Source organism: Tamandua tetradactyla, chromosome 4 (genome assembly GCF_023851605.1).
Source record: "Tamandua tetradactyla isolate mTamTet1 chromosome 4, mTamTet1.pri, whole genome shotgun sequence".
NCBI lineage: Eukaryota > Metazoa > Chordata > Mammalia > Pilosa > Myrmecophagidae > Tamandua > Tamandua tetradactyla.
In genome coordinates, this window is record NC_135330.1 from 78,267,366 (window position 1) to 78,292,233 (window position 24,868).

Genomic DNA, 24,868 nt, shown 5'->3' on the forward strand with positions numbered 1-24,868 from the left:
CTTTCCAAATCGTGTTTTCCGGAGTCAGAGGTATTAGAGTAGTGACTGACCCAGCTATGAAAAAGTAAAGTATCTCTGTGCAACCTAATGCCTCATTTTATTCAGTATTTTTGAATTATTCACTATTTTGAATCCAACCACACAGTATTAGAAAGTATTCTATAATTATGGTAGTTTTTTTGGCCACTGGATTATTTAGAGAAATAGCCAGTTCTTTTGTATGGTGGGTGTCATTAAGCCGTTCACATGACTATTGAAATATGAGAAGAAAGGTGGTGGGTGTCCATTCCACTTCCCCCAAAGTCTTCAGTTAAATTATTTCTACATTAACTACAAATATGAATATCAGTTCTAAGATAGATGTCAGATGCGTGCAGATTCTGGTGGCAAGACAGAGGTCAACACAGGACATGCTTAGGATATCGTCATCCATTTGGAGATTTTTTAGGGTCTGCTATGGATCAGGCACCAGTCGAGGCATTGGTGAAACCATCAGTGAATACATAGCCCAAACCTTTGCCCATGGGGAGCTTACATTGTGCTGGAGGGAGAAAGGCAATTAACAATGAAGATTAATAAGAATGTTGGAATTTGATAAATGTTATTGGGAGACAAAGTAGAGCAGGGTTGGGTGGATGAAGAGCTGAGTTGTAACTGTAAACGAGCTGGCCACGTAGGCGTGCCTCATTAAGAAGGCGGCATTTGAGAGGACCTTGGAGGAGATGAGACAGTGGCCTGAGCTTATCCAGGAGAAGAGCCTCTCGGGCCAAGGGTAGGGCTGTTGCTATTATTGGTATGTTCAAGGATTATCAAAAGTGTCTTAAGAAATGAGATTAAGATTAGAGAGATAATGGGGGGCAGGTCGTGTGGAGCCTTGTAGGTTGTTGTCAGGTCTGTGGTTTCTACTCTGGGTAAAACTGGGAGAAGGGTGGTTTTAGCTGAGGTGTAGCATGAAAGGGTCACTCTAGCAGTTAAGTTGAGAATGTCATGTAGCGTGGCAACCCCAGGAAGTCCGGTTAGGAGGTTGTTGCAATACATTGGAATGCCACTTTGCAACTGCATTTGCTTTATGACAAGATCCCAAATAGACCTGCATTGTGCTAAGTTCCCTCTTTAGTGAATAGTTTTACAGGCAGGATTCTTTATATAGAACATGTAGTTCTTGTTTGATTGTTTTAAATTGATCGCCTTGAGTTATTGGCAATTCACTTATTCCCTTCCTTTATGGAAAGAGTATGCAAATAGGCCCTTAGTCTCCCGTCTTGAGCTGACAGGTGTGGAATTGCAGCTGTCGGAGTTGGTACTTGTTGTGGGAACCAGGGTAATGCCTACCTAATTGGGCACTCTTTGACTTACTGCCCAGGAACCCAGGGTACTCAACCCATAGGTGACCACATCTAGGAGGATAACAAACTATCTTTCCTTGTGATAAGTGAAGCATTGGGCTTGATAGGGACTTTGGATCTGTCCAGCTGTGCATGGTGCTTGAAATAGAAGTGGCTTTGCCTAAACTCCAAAATGAGGTCAGAACCAGGGAATTTTTGAAACTCTGTCTCATTAGTCACCAAGCATTTCAGTTGGAGCAGAGTTTGCTTTCCAGTTCTTAAGTTTTGAACAGCAGGGTTTTGCACTGGGATGTTGACTTTATTCCTTCATCCATCTGTAAAAGAAACATCTATTAAGAATCTACTGTGTGCCAGGTACCGTGCTAGGCCACGTCCTCAGGGAGCCTACAATTTGGTGAGGAAGTCAGGCAGTGCAAACCGAAGCAAACAAAAACAGAAGTGCCAACACCATATGATTGATCACGAGCAAGACCATCTGATAGCTCAGAAGAATTATTTAACTTGGCCTAGAGGAGTGAAGGAAGGCTGCTTGGGGGAGGTGATATTTGCTGTTTGGAAGACAACCTTGGACATTATGGTTTGGCTATCAACAGGAAATAAGACGCTGTTGGTGCTTTCTAGGAGGAGATCTTCCCATTCATGTTTTCTTTCTCTGTAAGCTTACATGGCTACCACCTTAATGAATCCTGAAATAGAAAACACTTACTGTGGTCATTGAAAAAAAATTGGTATATTCCTATAGAATATTCACTTTGAAATACTGAGGCTGGAAATAGGGCAATATTGCTCTATCAGGCATTTATTATATGAGTGACACACTCCAAAGACATAATTGACCTGTTACATATAAACATCTGTGTAATGAGTTACGATGGTATAATGGCTTTTTTCTGGGGAATATGGCATTATTTTTCAAGCTCAATGTGTCTGTCTGAGCGTTTCTCCCAATGTCAATGGCGCACCACGCTCATAATACATGTCCTCCCTGGGTTGGCTGAGGCTCTGCTCCATGGGCTCTTCATTCTGGGATCCAGCCTGAGGGGACAGCCCTGAACTGGGGTATTCTTGCCTCATGGCAGATGGCAAAGACAATGCCAGAACCTCGAGACATGGCAGTCACTTCCATTCACATTCCACTGGCCAAAGCATGACACGTGGCCAAGCCCGATTTCAGCAGGGCGGGAATTTGACTCTGGGTGTGGCCAGGTAGGATGGGCCCTGTGCACAGCCGACATTTTGAACACATGATACAATCTCAGTGCAGGTAGAAGAATTGAGGGAGAGAGAAAGATTTCACCCATGTTAGACTTTCTATCATGTGGGTGGGGTATTATTCCATCCACACCATTGCTGTATCTGCAGTGGTATGACAACTTTGTAATGGGTCTTTACTGAATAACTAGCCAGTGGACTTTATGAGACAGACATAAAAGTTATTGCCCCCCATTTTTATCTGTGACTTGCTCCTCTAACTGAGACAAGTTTATCTGATGTAAAGGTACAGTCAAAAGTACTGGGTTTCTGAAGCAAGTCTTGATGTGTTGTGTGAACTGTACATATAACAGGGAAACTATAAACCTCAGGCTTACCTCCCAAATATGTGGTGATGTGTCTTACCTTTAGGTAAGGGTCTTAGGTTGCCAGCATGGTCCTGACATGTCTGGGAATATCTGCTAGGTGCTAATCCACAGCAAAGATTCAGGCTAAGTCTCCATGTCTGTATAACTCTGTAGATGCTTAACTGTTTTTAAAGGGAGTGTGAACTTCCTATTTCCTATCTCCCTTGTGTGAGTTCCGCGACAATTTAAACATCATGTATGATGCAATTCTTTAGTATCCTGTCTAACCTGAACCTTGGGCTCCTGACAATGGCCCATCGGGTAGAATTTTTAGACTTATGCTTCTTCCCACTGTATCCAGTGAGAAAACTGGAGGGTAACCCTACCTAGCACAGGGCATCTCCTGTTTGACTCTCAGCAAAGTGATTGCCACCTGCTCTCACCACCCCTGAGCAGGCTAGAGGTAGCTTGGTGCTTGGGAGCTCATAAATAATCATCCCCACAGTCTATTTTTAGCAGCAGCAGATGCTGAGCTTTTCCATCCTGCACTTGGGGTCAGCAGTGGGAAAGAGAAGAAAAAAATGAAAGCATTGTTTTGCACATGGCTGGACATCTGTGTTTCTGAATTGCCCTGTTGTGTGTATGATGCAACTGCTGGAGCTGTTTTGCTGAATATGAACTTTGTCCACCAACTGGAGTTTAATTGGTTTTGGATCCCTCTGAAATCTAAATGGTCAGACCATATTTTTCTAATATTCAGTTGGATTGTATCTTTGCTCTGAAGTAGAGCAGACTCTGTGTTCACATCGACAGCAGGGGTTGCTTCTCTATTTTCTTGATCTGTGTGGTTCATTTTCCCAAGACTGCTACTTACCTCCTCTGTTGTCTCTGTCCAGGAGAGCAGGAAGGCAGCTCCTTGTGGCTGCAAGGATTGTTGGAACTAAGGGTTGTTGTTAGGAACAGGGGAGTTTGTTTTTCAGAAAACAAAGAAGTGAAGCACCCAGAACAGCTAACCTGCTAGATATGCTGGTAAAGACTTGGGCTTGGGCTTCCACTGTCAAAGTAGTCAGATCTTTTATTCGGTGTTTCGGTGGCTATGACGCAGAGGTTCTCCACTTCCTGGTGCACCAGAATCACCCAGGGAGCATTTACCATCCACCCATGCCAGGGTCCAACTCCAAAAATGCTGAGTCAGTTGTTTGGGGTGGAAGCTGGCCGATTTCGTTTTCAAAAGCTGCCCAGGTTCTTTTAATCTGCAGCCAGAGTTGAGGGCCTGGGGGTTGACAATTTGATGAATCTACATGACTCTGTCTAGCTATCCATGTTATAATGTAAATGAATTTCTGCATGAAGAAAAGAAATATCTTTGCATGGGGATGTTGATAGACAGGGAAGACAGATTCTGTCTTGAATAATAATATGTATTATAGTACTAATGCTAGCTAGCCACCAGTTATTGAATACTTACATTAGGCACTATGTTAGTCTCCATATAAACCTATAAAATAAGCACTATTATTATTCTTAGTTGTATAGATAAGGAAACGGAGGCTTACAGGCATCCAGTCACGCAGCTGTTAAGTGACAGAACCAGGACTTGAACTTGGTCAGTCTGATGTCACAGCTCATCCTGGTCTCTCTTCTAAGACAATAAATACCAACAGAAGATAGGGGATAAAGGAATGAGATGGCATAAAAGGAGAATCCATGGAGTGAGGACAATGCATCTGTATGTATTAGGGAATCATTCCACTTTCTGATAAGGGAAAAAGATATGATTGGATGCCATTTTCTCCCCTTTAAAATCCGGTATTTCCATCCAAAAAAACCTATGAAAGTATAAGGCAGGTGGCAGAACCTCAGAGCTTGAACACTAGCTTTGGAATTAGACAGTGGCTTCCGAGCCTCTCAGAGGTTTTCTGTGTTCCCCATTTGAGGAAAGGTAATATCTTGTACGAGCTGGAGGATGGCTGCGTTCTGGCAGTCATTCTCTTGCTCAGGCTGGGTAACAATTAGAGTGTGTAACATAAAATTCTGATGTTTTTTAACTTGTTCCATGGATAGAAACAACTTTTTTTTTTTGTAGGCTGGCAAATCTGGGTACTTAGTTAAAAGCCTGTATTAATTCTTTAATTCCTGTTAAAGGATCAGGATGGTACCCGCATCTATCAATGGGCAGGACCCTAAAAGTTCAATAGCCAACTCCTGGTGGGCTTTTCTATTCCCGTACATATGAAAGAATATTGCAGTGCAATAAATATTCGTTAAATGAAGGAGTGAATGAATCTTGCATATTGTTAAGGATTCCTTGGGGGTATGAGAAAGGGAGGTCTTAGTCCTTGAATTATGCTTAATCAGTTGGTATGGAGCCATGGGGTCTGCAGGCCAACTCCTCATTGCCTACCTGGGGGAACTTTTTGTACTAAATGTGGCAATTGTAGTAGGCCTTAAAAAAAAACTTATCTTTACCAGCTTCTACTTTTATCTCCCAGTCTTGATGGAAGGATACTGGCTTTTTATTCACTCCACGTGGCAGTCTTTATATTATGTTATGAGTTAGAGAATCCCCAGGGCACACGAGGAGCAAGAGAGAAGCTACTTGCCAGCCCCTGTGAAAGAGAAGCCCAACTTTTGAGACATTCTTGTCATCAATCATCCATCAGGGCCCCCTGGATTAGACCCTGCTCCCTCTGAGAATCCAAACTGCTGTCACTGGAGGCATAAAGGGACATTTAGGCTCCTATTCTTGTGTCCTTAGCACAAGTATTTTTAGGGCTCTTTTTGTCTCCATCTGTGATTCCTCCTTAAAACTTGAACACGTGCAGGCTGCACAGAAACCACTTTTCAACTACTCGCTGGGTAGTGTAGCTTGGATTAGTACCACAGCCTTTAAACTTTTTTTTTTTAATTGCTAAATATCCAACAGGCTGAACGGAGGAAATTCAAGCCTAACCCTGGAGGGACCCCTGTTTAGTCATCCGTCTAGACAGACGAGTTCATAGAATGGGCCTCTCTGGTGTTTCTTTTTGTTATAACAGGCGGTGGTCTCTTCCTTAAAAGTTTGTGAAGATGTCAACCTTTCGTTTTCTGTTTTTTCTTTTTTATCACAACCTACTTGATAAGCCAAAACAGTGACTCACACATGAGCCAACAGTGACGCTTGAGTGTGACAGTCTGGGGTGTAGCCAAAAGAAACTACAGGCTTGGCCTCAGGGTGACCGGGGTCAAATCTTGACTGTGTGACTTCGGGCAAGTCAGTAACCCTCTCTGAACTTCATTTATATCTTCTCTAAAATGAGAATTAATTTTAGAAAAACTACTTTTTAATGGTACTTCAAAGAAACAAATAAACTTACATGTGAAAAAAAAATGCCTTGCACGTGGTAGGGGCTGAATAAATTGTTGTTTATTCATTCATTTTAAGGTGCTCAGTGAGGCCTTTAACTTTCTTTCTTTTCTCTTCTGAAAACCAAATGAAAACCAAAAATTTAAGTCCACGTTTTTTTTTCTTAACATGAATAAAATACAGGGTTCCCATATACCCCCTATTATTTTTTTTATTATTTTTTATATCCCCTATTTTTTATACCCCTTGCACTGGTGTGGAACATTTGTTACAATTGATGAAAGCACATTTTTTTCTAAAGGTACTGTTAACTGTGGTCCATGGTTTAACTTAGGGTTCACTGTGTTATGCAGTCCCATGGCTTTTTAAAAAACCTGTATTTTAGTACCATAAATAGAACTTGAAATTGTTTTTTAACCACCCTCATTTATATAGTTCAGTGCTGTTAATTGCACTCACAATGTTGTGCTACCATCACTGCCATGCATTACAAAATTTTCCATCGCCCCGAACAGAAGCTCTGTGCATTTTAAGCCTCAACTCCCCAACCCCTGGTAACCTATATCCTAGATTCTGACCCTATGAGTTTGCTTGTTCTAATTATTTCATCTCAATGAAATCATGCAATATTTGTCCTTTTGTGTCTGGTGTATTTCACTCAACATGATGACAGCAAGGTTCATCCATGCTGTCACATGTCTGAGAACAGCATTCCTTTTTATGGCTGAATAATATTCGGTCATGTGTATATATATTCCATTATGTTTATCCATTCATTGGTTGATGGTCACTTGGGTTGCTTCCACCTTTTGAAATTGTGGATAATGGTGCTATGAACATTGGTGTGCAAATGTCTGCTTGAACCCCTGCTTTCAATTCTTTTGGGTATGCACCTAGAAGTGGGATTGCCAGGTCATATGGTAATTCCATGCTTAACTTTCTGAGGACCCACCAAGCTGTCTTCCACGGCAGCTGTACCATTTGACATTCTGACCAATAATGAATGACTATTCCTATTTCCCCACATCATTTCCAAAACTTGGTATTTTCCATTTTTTTAATAGTAGCCAATTTTTAATAGATACCATTTTAATAGTAATGGTATCTCCTTGTGATTTTAATTTGCATTTCCCTAGTCACTAATGATGTTGAACATCCTTTCATGTGCTTTTTGGCCATTTGCTTATCTTCTTTGGAGAAGTTTCAATTCACTTCTTGCCAATTTGTAAAATTAGGTTTTTGTCTTTTTGCTGTTGATTTGTAGGATTTCTTTATATATTTGGGTTATTAAACCCTTACTGGATATGTGATTTCCAAATATTTTCTCCCATTTTGTAGGTTGCCATTTCACTTTCATGATAAAATCCTTTGATGTACAAAAGTTTGTAATTTTGATGAGGTTCCATTTATCTATTTTTTTCTTTGATTGTGCTTTTGATATAAAGTCTAAGAAACCATTGCCTAACATAGGGTCCTGAAGATGCTTTCCTATGTTTTCTTCTAGGAATTTCATAGTTCTTGCTCTTATATTTTTGTCTTTGATCCATTTTGAGTTGATTTTTGTATATAGCGTGAGGTAGGAGTCCACTTTCATTCTTTTGCTAATGAAAATCCAGTTTTCCAGCAAAAATTTGTTGAAGAAACTATTCTTTGCCAATTGAGCAGTCTTTGCCCCCTTGTCAAAAATCAGTTGGCCATAACGAATCCTATATTTTTAAGATCAGGTTGGTATATACTGAGTAAAATAAGAGGTTTTTTTTAAGTCTAGGAAAAATAAAAAGTGGCGCCAATTTCTATAACAGGAAAATAATATTAGAGATATTGTTTAAAAATTGGTAGGCATAAATAAGGCATAATGACATTCTTTGTCTTAATTGGAAGACCTGAAACTCTCTCAGAACTTGCCCCAAAAGGACTATGCATGTTAGAAACTATTTTTACAGATAGTGGCAAATTGACCATCTCACTTGCTTCTCATTTCACTTAAGCTCTGCGGGGATTATCCCTGTAAACAATGATTTGGCCAAGTTCTTTTTATTCAGCTTAATTCAGCAAACATTTACTAAGGCTATACTGTGTCAATATACTGAACATATACCTGGGTGCTGAATTACAGGAAAGGATAAAGAACAAGTGAAGTAGGGATGGATCCCTCCTGGAAAACATAGCACAGACAGACCAGGGGGAAAGCGCTGAGATCAGACCAGCAAGGTTTAAGTGGAGAGTCCATGATCACTAGTTACATGTCCTTGGACAAGTCCCCTCTTTAGGTCTTAGTTTCTTGTCCCCTACGTAAATGGTATAATCCAAGTGGGTACTTGACTGATGGTATGCTTCCAATAATTAGTGGCTTTCTTTTTGTGTTGTTATTTTTATTATTATTATCCCTGCCCTCAAGCAGTTTATAGCCTATTTGTGAAGACAAACTTGAAAACTATCTTATACAAACCAGAATTTTTTTTAAAATGCCCAATGAGATTTACAATCAAGGTGCAAAGGGAACACAGAGGAAGGTGTGGTTAATGAAACCAACATTTAAGAGAAGCAGTCCCAAGTGTTCATAGAACAGTGTATGAACCTGCGCACTGGACAGTCACAACCTCAAAGTGAAAAAGATAGTAGAAGAATCAGCGTCTTCTTCAGCCATTCGAGGACAGAAGCAAATCATATATATCTTGATAGCTAAGCTTTTCACGTTTCATAGTGCAGTTCATGACGTTCTCATGCATTGGAATTCCATTATAGCTGGGTGCTCTACGTCATCTGGACATGCTATTTCTGAGTCGTGTCTCTTCCAATATAACTTCAATCAATAAAAAGCCCAGTAAAGCATGGTTCACCACAAGGACATCCCTTCCCATCAAGTCCACCCCCAAATCGGCACTGTGATTCATTCAAGTTGGTACTCTTTCCCCCGGTGTACTTCACATTGAGAAATACTCTTGCTTCTTCAAGTATGAAGAGTAGGAGTCCTTCCCTTAGGCTTCCTCCCTGCCCCAAAATGGTATGGACTTGCCCCACATCCCAAACCCCTGGTCCAAGTGTGTGCCCTGGAGGCTCTGGTCTAGAGAACCTCTGCCCAATTTCATGGGTGAGGAAAGGAGGTAATTGGAGGTCTCAGAAGGCTATGTTGAGTAAAAATATTTTCCTCTCTCTTACTATCCCCTCCCTCTTGCTGTATCCTCTTTCAAAATGAATCCTAAGGAGAGGCTTCCCATTAGTCATACCTCCTTAGTTTCCATTTATTTTGTATATTGTAGTTGATTTTTGTATTTTTTTTCTTTCTCGCTAAGGCTATGCGGCAACAACATGTGAGTTCTGGGTGCATACGGAGGAATGGAGGAGGTCAGAGAGAAAGGAAAGGAGGGTCAGAGTAAAGAGATGTGGAAGGCAGATGAAGATAGCGTGCGCCCGCTTCCTCTTTGTGCCTGTGACACTGACTCCCCGAATTGCAGCACCTTCTCAGGCCAACTAAGCAGAGAAGGTTGTCTGCCTGCAAACACTCCTTGTAATCCCAACGGTCCTTGAAACTTTACCTTCTGTCACACACAGGGGAAATCTGACTTCACTATTACCTTTAATTGTGAAAGCAGACAAAGAGAACGTGGTATATTTTCATTATCCTTCTAAAAATGATATGTGTTTTTAGTTCCTCCCTAATGCTTAAAATCAGCTTCCTTTTTTTTCTGAGGTTGTCATTTGGGAGAAGGTTTTGTTTAAAAGTTCTGGGGTTAAATAACTAGAAGATAAGATGAAGCCAAATACAAATGTTGTCCCTTTTCTGTTCTTATGCCTAAGAGAAGTTCAGTCCTGACATCCACATCAGGGAAGACCAAAGTTTAAGACGACTTACTGTGAGATCATCTCATTTTACCATTTTCCTCCATGTGCTTTTAGTTAATAGAGAAAGATGGGCCTAAATAATTTCAATCACATTTAACTTCTTTTACTTACTTAAGGAACCAATTACCCTTTGATAAGTACCTATAACAAGTTCCTTTTATTCGTATTCAATATTTTGTCAATAATAATAATGATAGTAACAATAATTATAAAAATGCTTAGGCAATGCTTCCTATACTCCAAACACTCTTCTAAGTACTTTAGAGATATCAATTCCTTCAATCCTTGCATTCTTGGTACTATTATTTTCCCCTTTTCACATATGAGGAAACTAAGGCACAAGAGAGATTAACTGACTTGCCCAAGACCAAGAGCTATCAGGTGGTAGGGCTAGGACACACCTAACCTTGGCTGCCGCTGTCACCGTTCCTCCCTCACATTAATTGGAAGGTCAAGTCAATTACTAATCACATGCTTCGAAAACAGCAGCAGGGTGTAATGGTTAAGGATGCAAACTCCAGAACCAAAAACTGCCCAAGTTTGTATGTTTGGGGAAAGGCATTCCGCTCTAGAAGAACGCTCCATCTGGCCTAAAATATATAAGTCATTGTACTGTTATGACATGTTAGAAGTCTCTATGGCCAATAAACGCACAGTGCTCCTTGGGGTCTGAAACTGAAAAGAGCAATCAGCAGGCCAAGTTCTCTTTAGATGGCTTTTTACAAAAACGAACTCCTTTGATTAGCAAACAGTACAATGTTTATAGACTTGGAGGATTTTTAATATCTTTATTTGAATTGCACGAAGCAGCCAAATGTAGTTTGGCCCTAGGCTGCAGAGTGTGTGTGTCTGGGTGCCAAGAAGCAACTGCACTCTGCCTGAGATGCCAAGCATTCCAGACCTGTTACCTTGTAAGTGTAATATTTACCAGATTTTTGCTTCATTGGGAGATGAAGAGCAGAGTTGAACGGAGTGGGGGTAGGGCAGGCTGTTGGAAAGAGAGCTCGGTGTTAAGAGGAATCCCTGAATGAGTACGTAGCTGGAAAAGTGAACTAAGTTCGGCCAGAAGCAGCCTTCTGACTGTCAACTTGAAATCCAGGAAAAAATAATAAGGGCTAACGTGTTGGGGTACTTAGGTCCCAGGTACAGTGCTAAATGTCTCGCTGTCGTTGTCCTATTTAATCCTCACCACTCTGTGACGTCGATGCTGTTATCATTCCATTCTGTAGATGGGGAAGGGAAAGCTTCAAGGGTGAAGTGAGTTGCTCAAGGTTACTCAGCAAATTCTGTTCCGAGATCTCTCTGTTTCTTCCTTTGGTAAAGTGGTATAGAGCAAGGAATGATTGCGGGTAAAGCAGGGCCGGAATGAGACAGCACTGACTGCCAGTTCTGTGGGTTCTCATTTTTCCCTAACCCTCATCCTACACATTTTACAGATGAGGAAACTGAGGCTTAAAGAGGTTAAGGGAATTACCAAAGAGTTTGCTTCTAAATGGCAGTGTTGGAAGTAGAATCTAAGTCTGCCGACTCTCAAATCTTAAAACTTTTCCTGTTAAAACACATTTTCATTAGGCCCCAGTGCCAAGATTATAAGCAAAACAAACTCCTAAGACTCTGGACAAGTATAGCTCCCTATGATGTTAATAAAAGAGAGGGTGCTTGAGGCAGAGTTTCAGACAGTCTGTATTGAACCTTGTATGTGAATAGACAGAGTTGGTAAAGAAGGTGCATGTGTATATGTGTATGTGTGTGTGTGCACGGGGGTGGAAGTGGTTGCAGGTGGCCACAGTGGAGGAATATTTCCAAGTTGAAGAAATCAGCAGTTGCCGGAGCAGTGCATGTGTCATGTACAATGTCTTACTTTCATCATCACCTCATCTGATGAGTAAATGTTGAAAAGATCTCCACAGGCCTGCAAAAGGAGATGGTGAGAGCTGGCTCTAGTTCTTTCTTGCCCTTACCAGATGGGAGCCACCATTAGACTCTTGAACTTTGACTACTAAGACCCTCAGCTCATCTTCAGTTTTCATTTGTGTGTGTGGACATTAAGCCAGAGTATTGGAAACACTCCCCAACACCTTTTAAAGTTTTTATTTTCTTTTATTTTTTTCACAGTGCTAGGGCTTTCTTCCAATGGAGGCTGGAAATATAAATAGGAGAGCCTTCTGGCCCTGGGGCTCCATGCAAGAACCCTTATTCGGCTACTGGTCCCTTTGCTTCTGGGGACTATGCTTTGGTTGAGTCTCACCCAAAAAGCAGTATTTTTAGCTGGAGGTGGAAAATTATAAAAGCAAAAGTGTGAAGTGAAGCCCTTTGGTCAGTTTTGTCAGTGGAGGAACAATCACCCACAGGAAGAGAATGTGGGCTCCAAGACAAACAATTCAGAATGAGAAGAACCAGTGCTTAACTGAGGTGCTCGCTGATGGGAAACTGATAAAAGAACTTCTTTTCAGCAATTGGCTATACCTTTAAATTAAAGTAGGTAGGCAGGGGTTTTTTCTCTCTGTGGAAAAAGTCAGATTTTTCTCTGCAGCCTTCATAGCACCATGGTGTCCTGTTGGCTATTTGGACATAGAAACTGAATCCAGAGAATGATTTTTCCATCGTTTGAAATCTTAAAAGTAGGAGAGAGATAGAGCAACTTGCCTCCCTCTGGAGTGAAACAGCCAGTTTTTGAGGGAAGGAGTCTGGGTCAGAAACACAAGGGCTGAAGTCACCAACTCCTGCTCCTAACATAATCCTAATATCATCTTCTAATTATAGCTCTACTTTCCCTAGAAGCTCTAATCTCTACTGGGTAATCCTTTACAAGCACTGGCATTAGGGAAATAATATATGAAACAATAAATTACTCTTTCCCCATTGACCTTTGATCTCGATTTTTGAAAATAAATGTTTGAGTGGATCACAGGTTGTTATATTACATAAGCCCACTGTAATTGTTTTTAGAACCTTCTTAGAAATAATTGGGTTTTCTTATAAAAGTTAGGTGCTAAGGAAAAGGTTCAAGGAAGAATAAAATAAAAAGAGGGCAATGTGACGGTGGCTCAGGGACAGAGTTCTCGCCTGCCATGCCAGAGACCCGGGTTCAATTCCCGGTGCCTGCCCATGCAAAATAAATAAATAAATAAAAAGGGAAAGAAAGACAATTACCAACCAGGAGGAAAGGAAACTATGTGATAGAGCCCTTAAACTCTCTGATTTGGCCCTTGAATAGTATAGAAAAGCACCTGGACTGGATTTATGATCTAAGCAGATTCAGTTGGAAGACTGAGCACACATGAATGTATACTGAAACAGAATCTGTTACCCCCTGTTTTCTTAATATATAGTTAGTCCTCAAGAGACTTACATGTGATCTTTTGAGATGGTCCAAAATGTAAGGCATGAAAGCATGCATCTGTCACAGATATGAATCTATATCAAGAAAAACATAAGAAAATTTAATAAATGAAATAATGCAGAAATTTAATAAGGGTGATAATCTTCCCTTCAAAGATCCCTTTTCATTTTCTTTTTGTTGGGAAAGCAGATAGCATGGGGCGGTGGAGGGGGGGGATGGTTTATGCCATGTAGGCTCTTATTTGACTTCACAGGCAAATGAAAATTCTTACTAGGAAGTGGTATTTGGGAGAGTTTTACTGAAAGGTTCAAAATGACCACGTGTCAGAGGATTTGCAGGGTTTCGTGATGGCTCATGAGTCAGGTTTCAGGGGAGCAGAAGTTGCAATGGAATAACCACAGGTCTATAGAGAACTTTCTATAAAAGGCAACTTCAATAAACAACTTTACATTTGGATTTCCTGACCTAAAAACAGGTAGAGAGTAAACACATAATGACAAAAAAGTACCACATTCTTGAGTCCCCAGAGAATTGTGCAGTGGCACAAGAATGCTTTCCCCTCTGCTCTTTCCTTCATTTCAACATCATAGAGTTTTTCATGGCAGATTTTGGTTCTGTAAAAGCTCGGTAGAAAACAGGATGTAGAAGTTTAGTTAAGGTTGATTTAAATATTGTGAAGTAATGCACAGATTTTCCTTCTCCTCTCCTGGAACATCTTGATTCATTAAAAGTAAGAAAAAAAAACAAACAACACAAGGCCTTAGATAGCCTAAGTATTTTGAATATATTAGGTATGTGTCTTATTTTAACAATTGTATTTTGTCATTCATTTCATAGGATTAGACATTGTAATCATTTTCATGTAGATAATTAAAATAGTTATGAATATTGGAATAGAATTAGAGTAAGTTGTGAGTTTCATCATGGAAAAAGCATTAACAGCTATGTGGATGTTTGAAAGGATGGGAAAAGCAAGCATGCATGTTAAATATGCAACTATATGCTATACGACTAAATGTTATAAATAAGATCTGTGTATAATGTGGGTCTGTCTTATCTATGAAAGTGAAGTCCCCAAAGTCACTTGCATCCTGGCCACTCCTCATTAGCTGGGTGCCCTTAGATAAATTATTTAATCCTTCTAAACCTTAGTCTACCCATCTTCAAAATGGGAATGAAAATAGCATCTACCTCTAAAGAGTCCTTGTGAAGCTTAAACACACAGTCCAAGTAAGGCTTTTAGCTGCTATTGTTATTATTGGCCCCTTACATATCCGGAAGCAAGCTTCCAGGTGGTGAATTTACCATGCATTGGCTCTGGCAGTAATAACCAAGTGAGAGTTGGCCAAAGACGCTTCGGAGGCTGCCCGAGTGCCCATTGCAAGCCCTTGCAGTTATTGCTCATAGGACTGATGAAATGGTGATCTCATGTAACCTAGTGGGGCCTTCCTTTCTGAGTGACTCCCATTCTACTCATTTAAATCAGAGTGAACTTTTCGGAAGGTGAGTGGAAAGAATACCTGTTAGGAGTTAGGATCTGGGTTTTTCCTTACTTTTCCTTCTACTTGTGCTTTCTGGTTACAAGTTTTGAGCCTTGGTTTCATCATCCACAAAGTAGAGATCTACCTCAAAAATTGTTTCTTGGGGATTAAATAAGATACTGTAAGCAAATGCTTGCTCTTGTTGAATGATCTGTGGTGATATGTGTTGATAGCGTATTCTTATTCAAACTCAATTATGGTCAAGTTTAATGAGAGTGATGCCACCTAACACTTATATATCACTGCACATATAACAAAGTGCCATCCTGTGTTACCAGTTTGAGCCTAATAGAGCCCTCTGAAGTTGTTACCACTTCACAAGGCACAGAGAGGTTATGGGTGTTCCCGAGGAAACACAGCCTCAGAAGCTTGGAAGAAAGAGGTTCACAGGGCTTCAATGCCATGCTCCCTGTTGGCTTCACAGGCAAATGGGAATTATTATTAAAAAGCGACAGTCCTTTGCCTAAACTTCTCATCCCTTTGAGCATGATGTTTGGCAGTTTTTTATTGAAGGTTTTAACATGACTACATGACAAGGTTAAGATAAGAGTCTCCTCACTGTGCTGCAACAGACAGTATTACATCAAGAGCTAGTGACGTCATAAACTCCTTATCAGCTCCTAAATCCTGAGTTAGGCGTTTGTTTAAACTTGGTCTCTGAGCTCCGGTGCTTTCTGGCTCCGTCTCCACTTTCCTTTTTCAGGAAGATTGAAGATTAAAACCATTAGGCCGAGGCCCATCTAATAATTCTCTGTACAGAATCACAGGTTGCCAGGGTGGGTGGTATTTTTTTATATTCTAGTTTTTATTAGAGAAGTTATAGGTTTACAGAACATATATACAAAAAATACAGAACATGTATGTACTTCACACACACAATTTTTCCCTATTATTAACAGTTTGCATTATTAGTGTGGTACTTTTGTTACAGTTGATGAAAGAATATTATTAGAATTGTACTATTAAGTATACTCCATAGTTTACACTAGGGTTCATTGTATAGTACAGTCCTATTTTTCTAAGAAAAATTTATTCTGGTAATGTATATAGCCTAAAATTTCCCCTTTTAACCACATTCAAATATATATAATCCAGTGGTGTTAATTACATTCCCATCACCCCAAACAGAAGTTCTGTACCAATTAAGCATTGACTTCCTATACCTAACCCAGTTCCTCATAACCTATATTCTAGATTCCCACTAGATCAATTTGCTTATTCTAATTAGTTCATAGCATGGAGAGCATTTATACTTGGTCTTTTGTGTCTGGCTTATTTCACTCAACATGATGGCTTCGAGGGTCATCCATGTTGTCACATGTATCAGAATTTCATTCCTTTTTATGGCCGAGTAATATTCCATTGTATGTGCATGCCACATTTTGTTTAGTTGTTCATCCATTGATGGACATTTGTGTCACTTCCATCTTTTGATGATTTGTTTTGTGACTAATGCAGTTATGAACATCAGTGTACCAGTAGCTGTTTGACTTCTTCCTTTCAGTTCATTTCAGTTCTTTTGGGTTTGTACCTAGAAGTGGGATTGCCAGATCATACGGCAATTCAATACGTAGCTTTCTGAGGACCCATCCAGAGCAGCGTCACCATTTTACATTCCTGCCAATAATGATGAGCGTTTCTATTTCCCCACATCCTCTCCAGGACCTGTTATTTTCCATTTTTAGTAGTGGCCATTCTAGTAGGTGTGAAATGAATGGTATCTCTTGGGGTTTTTTTTTTTTTTTTTCGCATGGGCAGGCTCTGGAAATTGAACCCAGGTCTCCAGCATGGCAAATGAGAATTATGCCACTGAGCCACTGTTGCACCGCCCTCTCTTTGTGATTTTGATTTGCATTTCTCTAATGGCTAATGATGTTGAACATCTTTTACATGTGCTTTTTTGCTGTTTGTTTATCTTCTTTGAGAAATATCTATTCAAGTGTTTTACGTGGTTTTGATCAGCTCAATTATCTTTTGTTGTTGATTTGTAGGATTTCTTTATATATATTATTAAACTCTTATTGGATATGTGGTTTCCAAATATTTTCGACCATCCTTAGGTAGTTTTATTTATTTATTTATTTATTTTTTGCATGGGCAGGGACTGGGAACTGAACCTGGGTCTCTGGCATGGCAGGTGACAGAACTCTGCCTGCTAAGCCACTGTGGCCCACCTTGTTTGATATCTTTTTACAGTGTATTGTAGTTTTCTGTGTGTAAGTCCTTTATATCCTTGATTAATTTTATTCCTAGATATTTGATTTTTTATTTGCTATTGTAAATTGAACTTTTTTCTTGATTTCCTCTTCAGATTGTTCATTGCTATTGTATAGAAATACTACTGATTTTTGCATGTTGATCCTGTATGCTGACACTTTGCTGAATTTGTTTATTTACTCTCGTAAGTTTGTTGTGGGAGTATTCAGGGTTTGTTGTAATAGAATCATGTCATCTGCAAATAGTGAAAGTTTGACTTTTTCCTTTTCAATTTGGATGCCTTTTATTTCTCTTTCTTGCCGAATTGCTCTGGTTAGGACTTCCCCAGTACAATGCTCACAGTGGGCATCCTTGTCTTGTTCCTGATCTTAGAGGGAACGCTTTCAGTCCTTCACCATTGAGTACAATGTTAGCTGTGGGTTTTTCATATACGTCCTTTATCGTGTTGAGGAAGTTTCCTTCTATGCCAGTTTTCTAAGTATTTTTATAATTAAGAGGCACTGGATTTGGTCAAATGCCTGTTCTATACCAACTGAGATGAGCATGTGGTTTTTTTCTTTATTCCATTAGTGTAGAGTATTAGATTAATTGATTCCCTTATGTGAACTTGATCATGGTATAAAGTCTTTTAGTGTGCTGTTGCATTTGGTTTAGTGGTATTTTTTTGAGGATTTTTGCATCTATATTCATAAGGGATATTGGTCTGTCATTTTCTTTTCTTGTATTTTCTTTATCTGGCTTGGTATTGGAGTAATGGTGTCCTCATAGAAAAAGTTAGGGGGTGTTCTCTCTTCTTCAGTTTTTTTGAAGAGTTTGACAAGGATTGACGTTAATTCTTCTTGGAATGATTGATAAAATTCACCAGTAAAGCTATCTGATCTTAGGCTTTTATTTTGGGGGGGAGGGAGGTTTTTCTTTTTCTTTTTTAAACATTTTTTTTATTGTGAAATATAACATATATACAAAAAAAAAAGCACTAACTTTCCAAATACATTTTAACAAGTGGTTATAGAAGAGGTTTTAAAATTTGGTGTGGGTTACAGTTCCATGATTTTTTGTTTTTTTCTTCTAACTGCTCCAAAATCCTGGAGACTAAAAGAAATATCAATATAATGATTCAGCAGTCATACTCATTTGTTAAATCCCATCTTCTCTGTTATACTCCTCCTCTTCTTTTTGTGAAAAATAGCATATATACAAAAAAGCAAAAAATTTCAAAATACATCACAACAATTAGTTGTAGAACAGATTTCAGAGTTTGGTATGGGTTACAATTCCGCAATGTGAGGTTTTTATTTCTAGCTGCTCTAAGGTACTGGAGACTAAAAAATATATATCAATTAAAGGATTCAGCATTCATACTCATTTGTTAAACCCTACCTTCTCTGTACAATTCTACTATCACCTTTGATTTTTCTCCTACTCTTTAGGGGTATTTGGGCTATGGCCATTCTAGCTTTTCCATGTTGAAAGGGGCTGTTGATAATATGGGATGGGGGTATGGAACTAGTTGATGTTCTGGAGAGGCTGGGCCCTCTGCATTTCAAGACTTACCTGGTCCAAGGACCCATGTGGAGATAGTAGGTTTCTGGAAAGTTACCCTAGTGCATGGAGCCTTTGTAGAATCTTATATAATGCCCTAGGTGTTCTTTAGGATTGGCAGGAATGGTTTTGGTTGGGGTTTGGCCAGTTATGATAGGTAGCAATGTCTAACTGAAGCTTGTGTAAGGGTGACCTGCAGAATAGCCTGTCAACTCTATTTGAACTCTCTCAGTCACTGATGCCTTATCCGTTACACTTCTTTTCCCCCTTTTGGTCAGGATGGCATTGTTGATCCCATGGTGCCAGGGCCAGCCTCATTTTCGGAGGAGGTTTGCGATGACTGATTCAATTTCTTTACTTGTTGGTCTGTTGAGATCTATTTTTTCTTATGTCAGTGTACATAGTTTGTATCTTTCTAGGAATTTCTCCGTTTTACCTGGGATATATAATTTGCCAGCCTATAGTTGTTCCTACTATGCTCTTATAATATTTTTTATTTCTGTTGGGTCAGTAATGATGTCCTAGTGGGTGGCATTTTAAAAGTCATTTAGTACTATCACCTCTCCTTCCATCCAGTCGTAATGCCCTGGCTTCTTTACCATGGGTAGCTTTGATTATTGGAATGCTTTTCATTGCACTGAGCTTGGGCTGGTGTCCTGGGACTTTCCACCCCTTGGTACTCCAGAACAGACCTTCACTGGGAGGGAAGAAGACATGGAGAAGTAGAGAATATGAGTCAGAACAAATTTGCAGTTTCTAGCTATTTTATTCTAGATGCTGTTGCACAAGTGATTTACCAACTGTAAACCTAGTGTCTTTGTTTATACAATTGTAATGGGAGTATACAAAATAGTGGGAATTATGAGGATTGGAAATTATCTTGCACATAGTAGCCACTATCAATGGGGCAGCACTTCTATGAGATAGCTGGATGCCACTCAGCTTAAAAGTAAGATTAGGTACAAGAAAGCATTTGGTTTTGGTTGTGAAATTTCACATAAATATGGGTGTCACTAATAGTAAAATGACTAGAAATCTTTTACACCTACTTTATATGAGAGTCAATAAATCCAGATCCAAGAGTGGTTTGCCAAGGCATGCCCTACTTAATCAGCCTCTTGTCTGTTCATAGTATTCCTGATACTTATTGTATAAATCATGCAACTGAGGCATCCAAGAGGTGTCCCGTTTAGTCTGATCCTGTACGGCAGAAAAAGGGATGATTCCCAGTCACAAGGTTTCAGACACTACTGCAGTTGTGAGAGATTAACCTTTTCCTTTGTTCCTGATTAGAAAGTCTTACTGGCATCAGACTCTGAAAGTAAGCGCAAGCTTTCACCTTTTGTTCCCAGATGTCTGTTAATAATACAAACTTACATTTATTGAGTACTTACTATGTGCTAGTCATAGTCATTACCTTATTTAATCCTTTTTCAATGCTTGGAGCTAAGTGTATTACATTTTTAAATGCTGAAATGAGTCTGAGTCCATACTCTCATGCTGCTCTTATCTATCAGGGTAAGCCCTAAAGAGGTATCTGTGATCATTTAACATAAGAGTTGTCAGGGCACAATGAAGGGAGGAATTAATCCTGCTCTGGAAGATTGGAAAATACTTCTGAAAAAAAGTAACAGCAAAATTGGGCTTTAAAAGATGGAGAGAATTTAGCTAATTGTGAAGACTCTCTAGGGAATGAGTCACATTACATTGGAAATAAACTGGTGTGGCCTGGTTGTGGGCAAAGTCCACTGTGGTGGAAGGGTGATGGCAGGTCACACAAAGCTGGAAAGGTAAGTTGGGGTCTTGGGAAAAAGCAAGACATGTCTCTTGAAATTTATCATGATGTTTCAATGGTTAGAGGTTCAAATGAAGAAAGGGCTTGCTTAGTACCATAATGTTGACATCATTAGAAAAGCATGTTGAGCCGTATTAGGGTCGATGCTTTCGCAAACCCTTGTAGCCTCAACAGTGTTTCTCTCAGCCTTAGACAGAAGAGCTCTGGTCCAAGACTGTGATTATTTTAGACCTGAGGGAACTGAGGCCTGGGAAGGTTGATGATGCCCTGGCATGAGTTCTATAGATGAATCGTACAGCTCTGTTTTTCTAATGCTCACTTCTGAAAATCACCTCCTGTATTGCAGATTTTAAATCTCCTCATATCCCCAAGTGGCTACGTTGAAGTCCCCTTCCCATGTGATCTTTTAACTGCCCTTTTCCCACAGTAGACTTGTGAGAAAAGGAAATCTGATTGAAGGCTTGGGAACTTTGATTGACTGTCTTGACTCCCTTTATATATTAGACTCATAAATGCTTTTAGGGTTCTGGGATCCTTCTCCAAGATGTTTTAAAATGCCGAACATGCCATGACGTTCATGTCTCTCTGCTCATGTGACCCCCCCTCTTCCTGCAGTCTGGAAGGACCACCGAAAGCAGGTCCGTGCATCTCCCTGTATCTTCTTCCAAAATAGAAGTTCTGGTTAGAGAACCCCAAGTACCCACAGAGGAATGGATGTGGGATTAGACAGAGTGCTCAATTATAATAGAACTATGAAGAACGCACATTTGCCTCTGAGAGCCCCCACCCCGATCCTATGTGGGTTTCTTCCAAAAATAAAAAAGAATGACATATGGTCAATTGGTTACAAAAAAAGGAGGCAAAGAGAACAGTTGGAGTTTTTACCTGTTCATCTTAGTTTGGGCTGAACTGGTGGTCTCTGTGAGACCACTCTGAGGCAAGAAAGGGCATAGCTGGTCATTGCCTTCCCCCTTCCATAGGGAAATTTTAAAAGAACAGTAAGCTCCTGGGCAATTATGGGTTCCCCATGAACACAGAAAGGTGATTTGTCATTGAGGTTGATTGTCAGATAGCCTCTCTGGTCTTTGTTATGTCCATGGCTGCAGCTGCCTGTGATCAAGTCTCCCTCCACCCACCAGGAGAGAGAATAGAATGTTCTAAAGACATCTCACATCCTCTGCTAAAACATAGGAAATCTGTCATTCTCCCTGCTTCTCTCCACATCCCTCCCTACCCTCTTTGAGGTATCACGTCTGTAGGTGATTCCAGTAGCTCTGTAGCCCTGCATCCTCCTAAGGTACCAGTTATAAAGAAGAACACTGAATGCCATGAGCTGTGGCGTAGTTGAGCCCTGGGGTGGCTGCCTGAATAGAAGCCATTTGCTCCATCTTAGTCCCTTCCAGGTACTGTTGTCTTCAGGCTGTTGTGCCTTTAGAGGAAGGATGCTCTTACTTTTGGAACTGGAAGTAGCTATTCACTATAACAATGAAGAGTAAACAACTCTCACCAGAGTATTAGAGTCACTTGAAAAGATTGCTTGCTCGTTTTTTTTATGTTTGTATGTCTCCTCAAGTTGGAATTCCACCAAGATCTCTAACTCTTGAAATCAGTCCTCTCTGCCTGCAGTGTCTTCCTTTTAGAATGCACACAGTAAGGGACTTTGCTGTTCCACAGGCTGTTTTATATCTTACAGGGGAGGCCATTCGTGACGCTGGTGTCAAAAGACAAACATTGGGTTATTGCTAAGGGGTTTTGGAGATCATTTCAATCAAACCTCTGAATTTAAAGCAATGCCTCCGAATTACAATTCCCTCCCAGTAGAATGGGGATGATGCTACCTAGTTTGTGAGATTATCAGTATGAGATGAAAAAAAATATATATGTGGAGTGCTTTGAGAAACAAAGACCTACAAAGACATAAGGGGTTGTGCTTCACATTCATCATTGTCATGACTTAACTGTTAGAAGGAAAAGATTCACTTCCTTTTCCTTTGTGATATATATTGGGCACCTCTTATGTGCCAGGAGGGGTACCCTGGATCTCTGACCGACGGTGAGAAGAGGACAGATTCAGACCCTGTGCTCAGGAATCTTACAAAGACTCCTCCCAGTGGGGCGATCCTTTGAGCCATCCTGCTCAGAAGGGTCTAAGAGGGAGCTCACCGATGAGGAAAACTAGATGTGTTCAGATCTCTCCCTTGTCCACAGTGTCTTCCATGTATTATATGGAATAAGAATTCCATGCTATATATATATATATATATATGCTAGAAGAAAGCAGCAGTACAACTTGCTCTCTGCATTCTCTGGGTATTTAAGAACGCTTGAAAGGAACTGAGAGGAGTTACCACATTTCCCTGGTCAAAATTTCTCTGGCCAGTAACTATACAGTCTCACACCCGTGTTCTGACATATAGCATCTATAGGTGCTAATCAACTAGGAGAGGAATATATTTTCTTTATCGGTAACCTCTCTGTCCCTTGCAGATATAAAAGCTAAATTAATTTCATTGGACCAGATTATGGGACTATCTATTTACTCACTTCTATGATGCAAGGAAACCTTTCAGACATATCTAGCCATTAAAAATAATCCCGTGAAACCAGTGTAATATGGCAAGAAGTGGATGTCTTCAGTGACATGATGCATGTACTCTGATGTGGTTAGAGTTATTGCACTGGAGTGCACATGGGTACATGTACATAATCCCCACACCAGGTGTGCATTTGTGTTCTTGTAGGTAAGCCCTATGCTGGCTTTGTGTAATTTTTCTATCACTCAACCTTAGTTTGCTCTTTATTTTATTCTGGTTATGTATGTATGTATGTATGTATGTGTGTATAGTCAAGAATGGTGCTCTGGGATTTCTATTTGTTTTCATCCAACATGTTCCTGTAGCACTGGCTTTGTTCAAAGAATGCTGCTTTAAAGAAGACTTTGTGAATGGGTTTTCAGGTGCACAGAAGAACCAGTTGCTTGGAACTAGATTTATCCTATGCAGTATATACACCTGCCTGTGAAAGAAGAGAGCAGGGAATGCTTCAGAAAGCACCTGAGTTCTGACCCCTGTCAAAAAGACTTCTAAGGAAAACAGAAAGCTATAAAACAGAGCCAAAGCTTCCTCAAAGAGAGGAAAGTCTCTTGCTTTCTTTTAAGAATTCTGCTTTCATTCTCAAAATTACAGCTCCTTCCATCTTTGCTGGGGTATAAAAAAACCGTGACTGGTTGAATTAACTCTTTGGATGCTTGCCTGTTATTGTTCAGTCACTTTTCTCTCCTGGCAACCCTAAGAGAAGAGTAAAATTTGAGATTTTTATAGCCTCTATTCATGAAAATAATGATATTGAATCTAAAATGTTGGGCCTGCTCTCAGCTAGTTCAATTAAATAAAAATAACATGGACAAACATTTAAAAGTACTTAACCATGGTGTAGTTTTGTAGTGGAGATTCTTACTTTAAAGACTGTTTTTTTTCATCTCATAAATGGTGGCCCAAAGAGAAAGAAAGCTGCTTAGCACCCAAGCGAACATGATTTCTTAGAACAAGCATAGCACCCTTGGCTCCATTCCAGAATTTGTTCATGCCACAGTTCATCTGGATTCCTATAATTCCTGTACATTCCCATATCTTAATTGCCCATGTCTCTGTTGCCAATACAAACAGGATGAAGGAAGAGTGTACAGCTTTAATGAACACATTTACCAACCCTAAGAAAGCACCATCCTTTAAAACACTAATATTGTCCATAAGGCACTAAATGACTATCTACTGAAATGCTAATAAGGATATCTGATAACTCAAATTCCTTTCAAGTACTTCTTACTCCCTGTTTTCCTTATGTTCTAAATACAGGACTAGTATTTGGCATAAAGAAAAGTTTAACACCTTCCATTTGGAAGCTAACCCATCAGAGGGTTGATTAACAGAAGATGGGTATTCTGGGCGTGGCATGAGGGTTCTGAAACCTACTCAGCCCTGCCCCATTAGCCATTTTTCTTGAAGATTCTCAATAGGACACAGTTGCCCGCTGATCCTCCACAAAGAAGATGTGCCGCTGGGAAAAGCACAGCCTCATGGTGACTGTGACATGTGACAGTGCAGCTCCAGAGGGCCCATTTCTGTGGGTTTGTTTGTGTCCCTTGGTGGTGCAACAGAATGGCCATTACCTGGTGTTGTGAAAGCACCTCCAGAGCTAGAAGTCCTAGTGTGGATGGAGGCCTGTTTCCACCTTAACAAATCTTAAAAACTTTGTTCCCTAACTGGATTTAGCAACTGAATTGAATAGACAGGAGGAATCCTGAGTTTTACGACTTTGTCCCTTGTAATGTCACTTA

At 40.0% G+C, this 24,868-nt stretch overlaps 1 protein-coding gene and 1 long non-coding RNA gene across 4 annotated transcripts in view; one reads left to right on the forward strand and one right to left on the reverse strand.

Annotated features, from left to right (window-relative positions):
• TGFB2 (transforming growth factor beta 2) overlaps positions 1-24,868 on the forward strand; it is an 84,981-nt gene that overhangs the window by 18,854 nt on the left and 41,259 nt on the right. The window lies entirely within an intron of this gene.
• Positions 6,282-14,055, reverse strand: LOC143681097 (uncharacterized). Its single transcript, XR_013174354.1, has 3 exons — positions 13,946-14,055; positions 13,447-13,511; positions 6,282-6,367 (listed from the first exon to the last, which is right to left on the reverse strand). It is a non-coding gene; the product is annotated as an uncharacterized LOC143681097 (long non-coding RNA).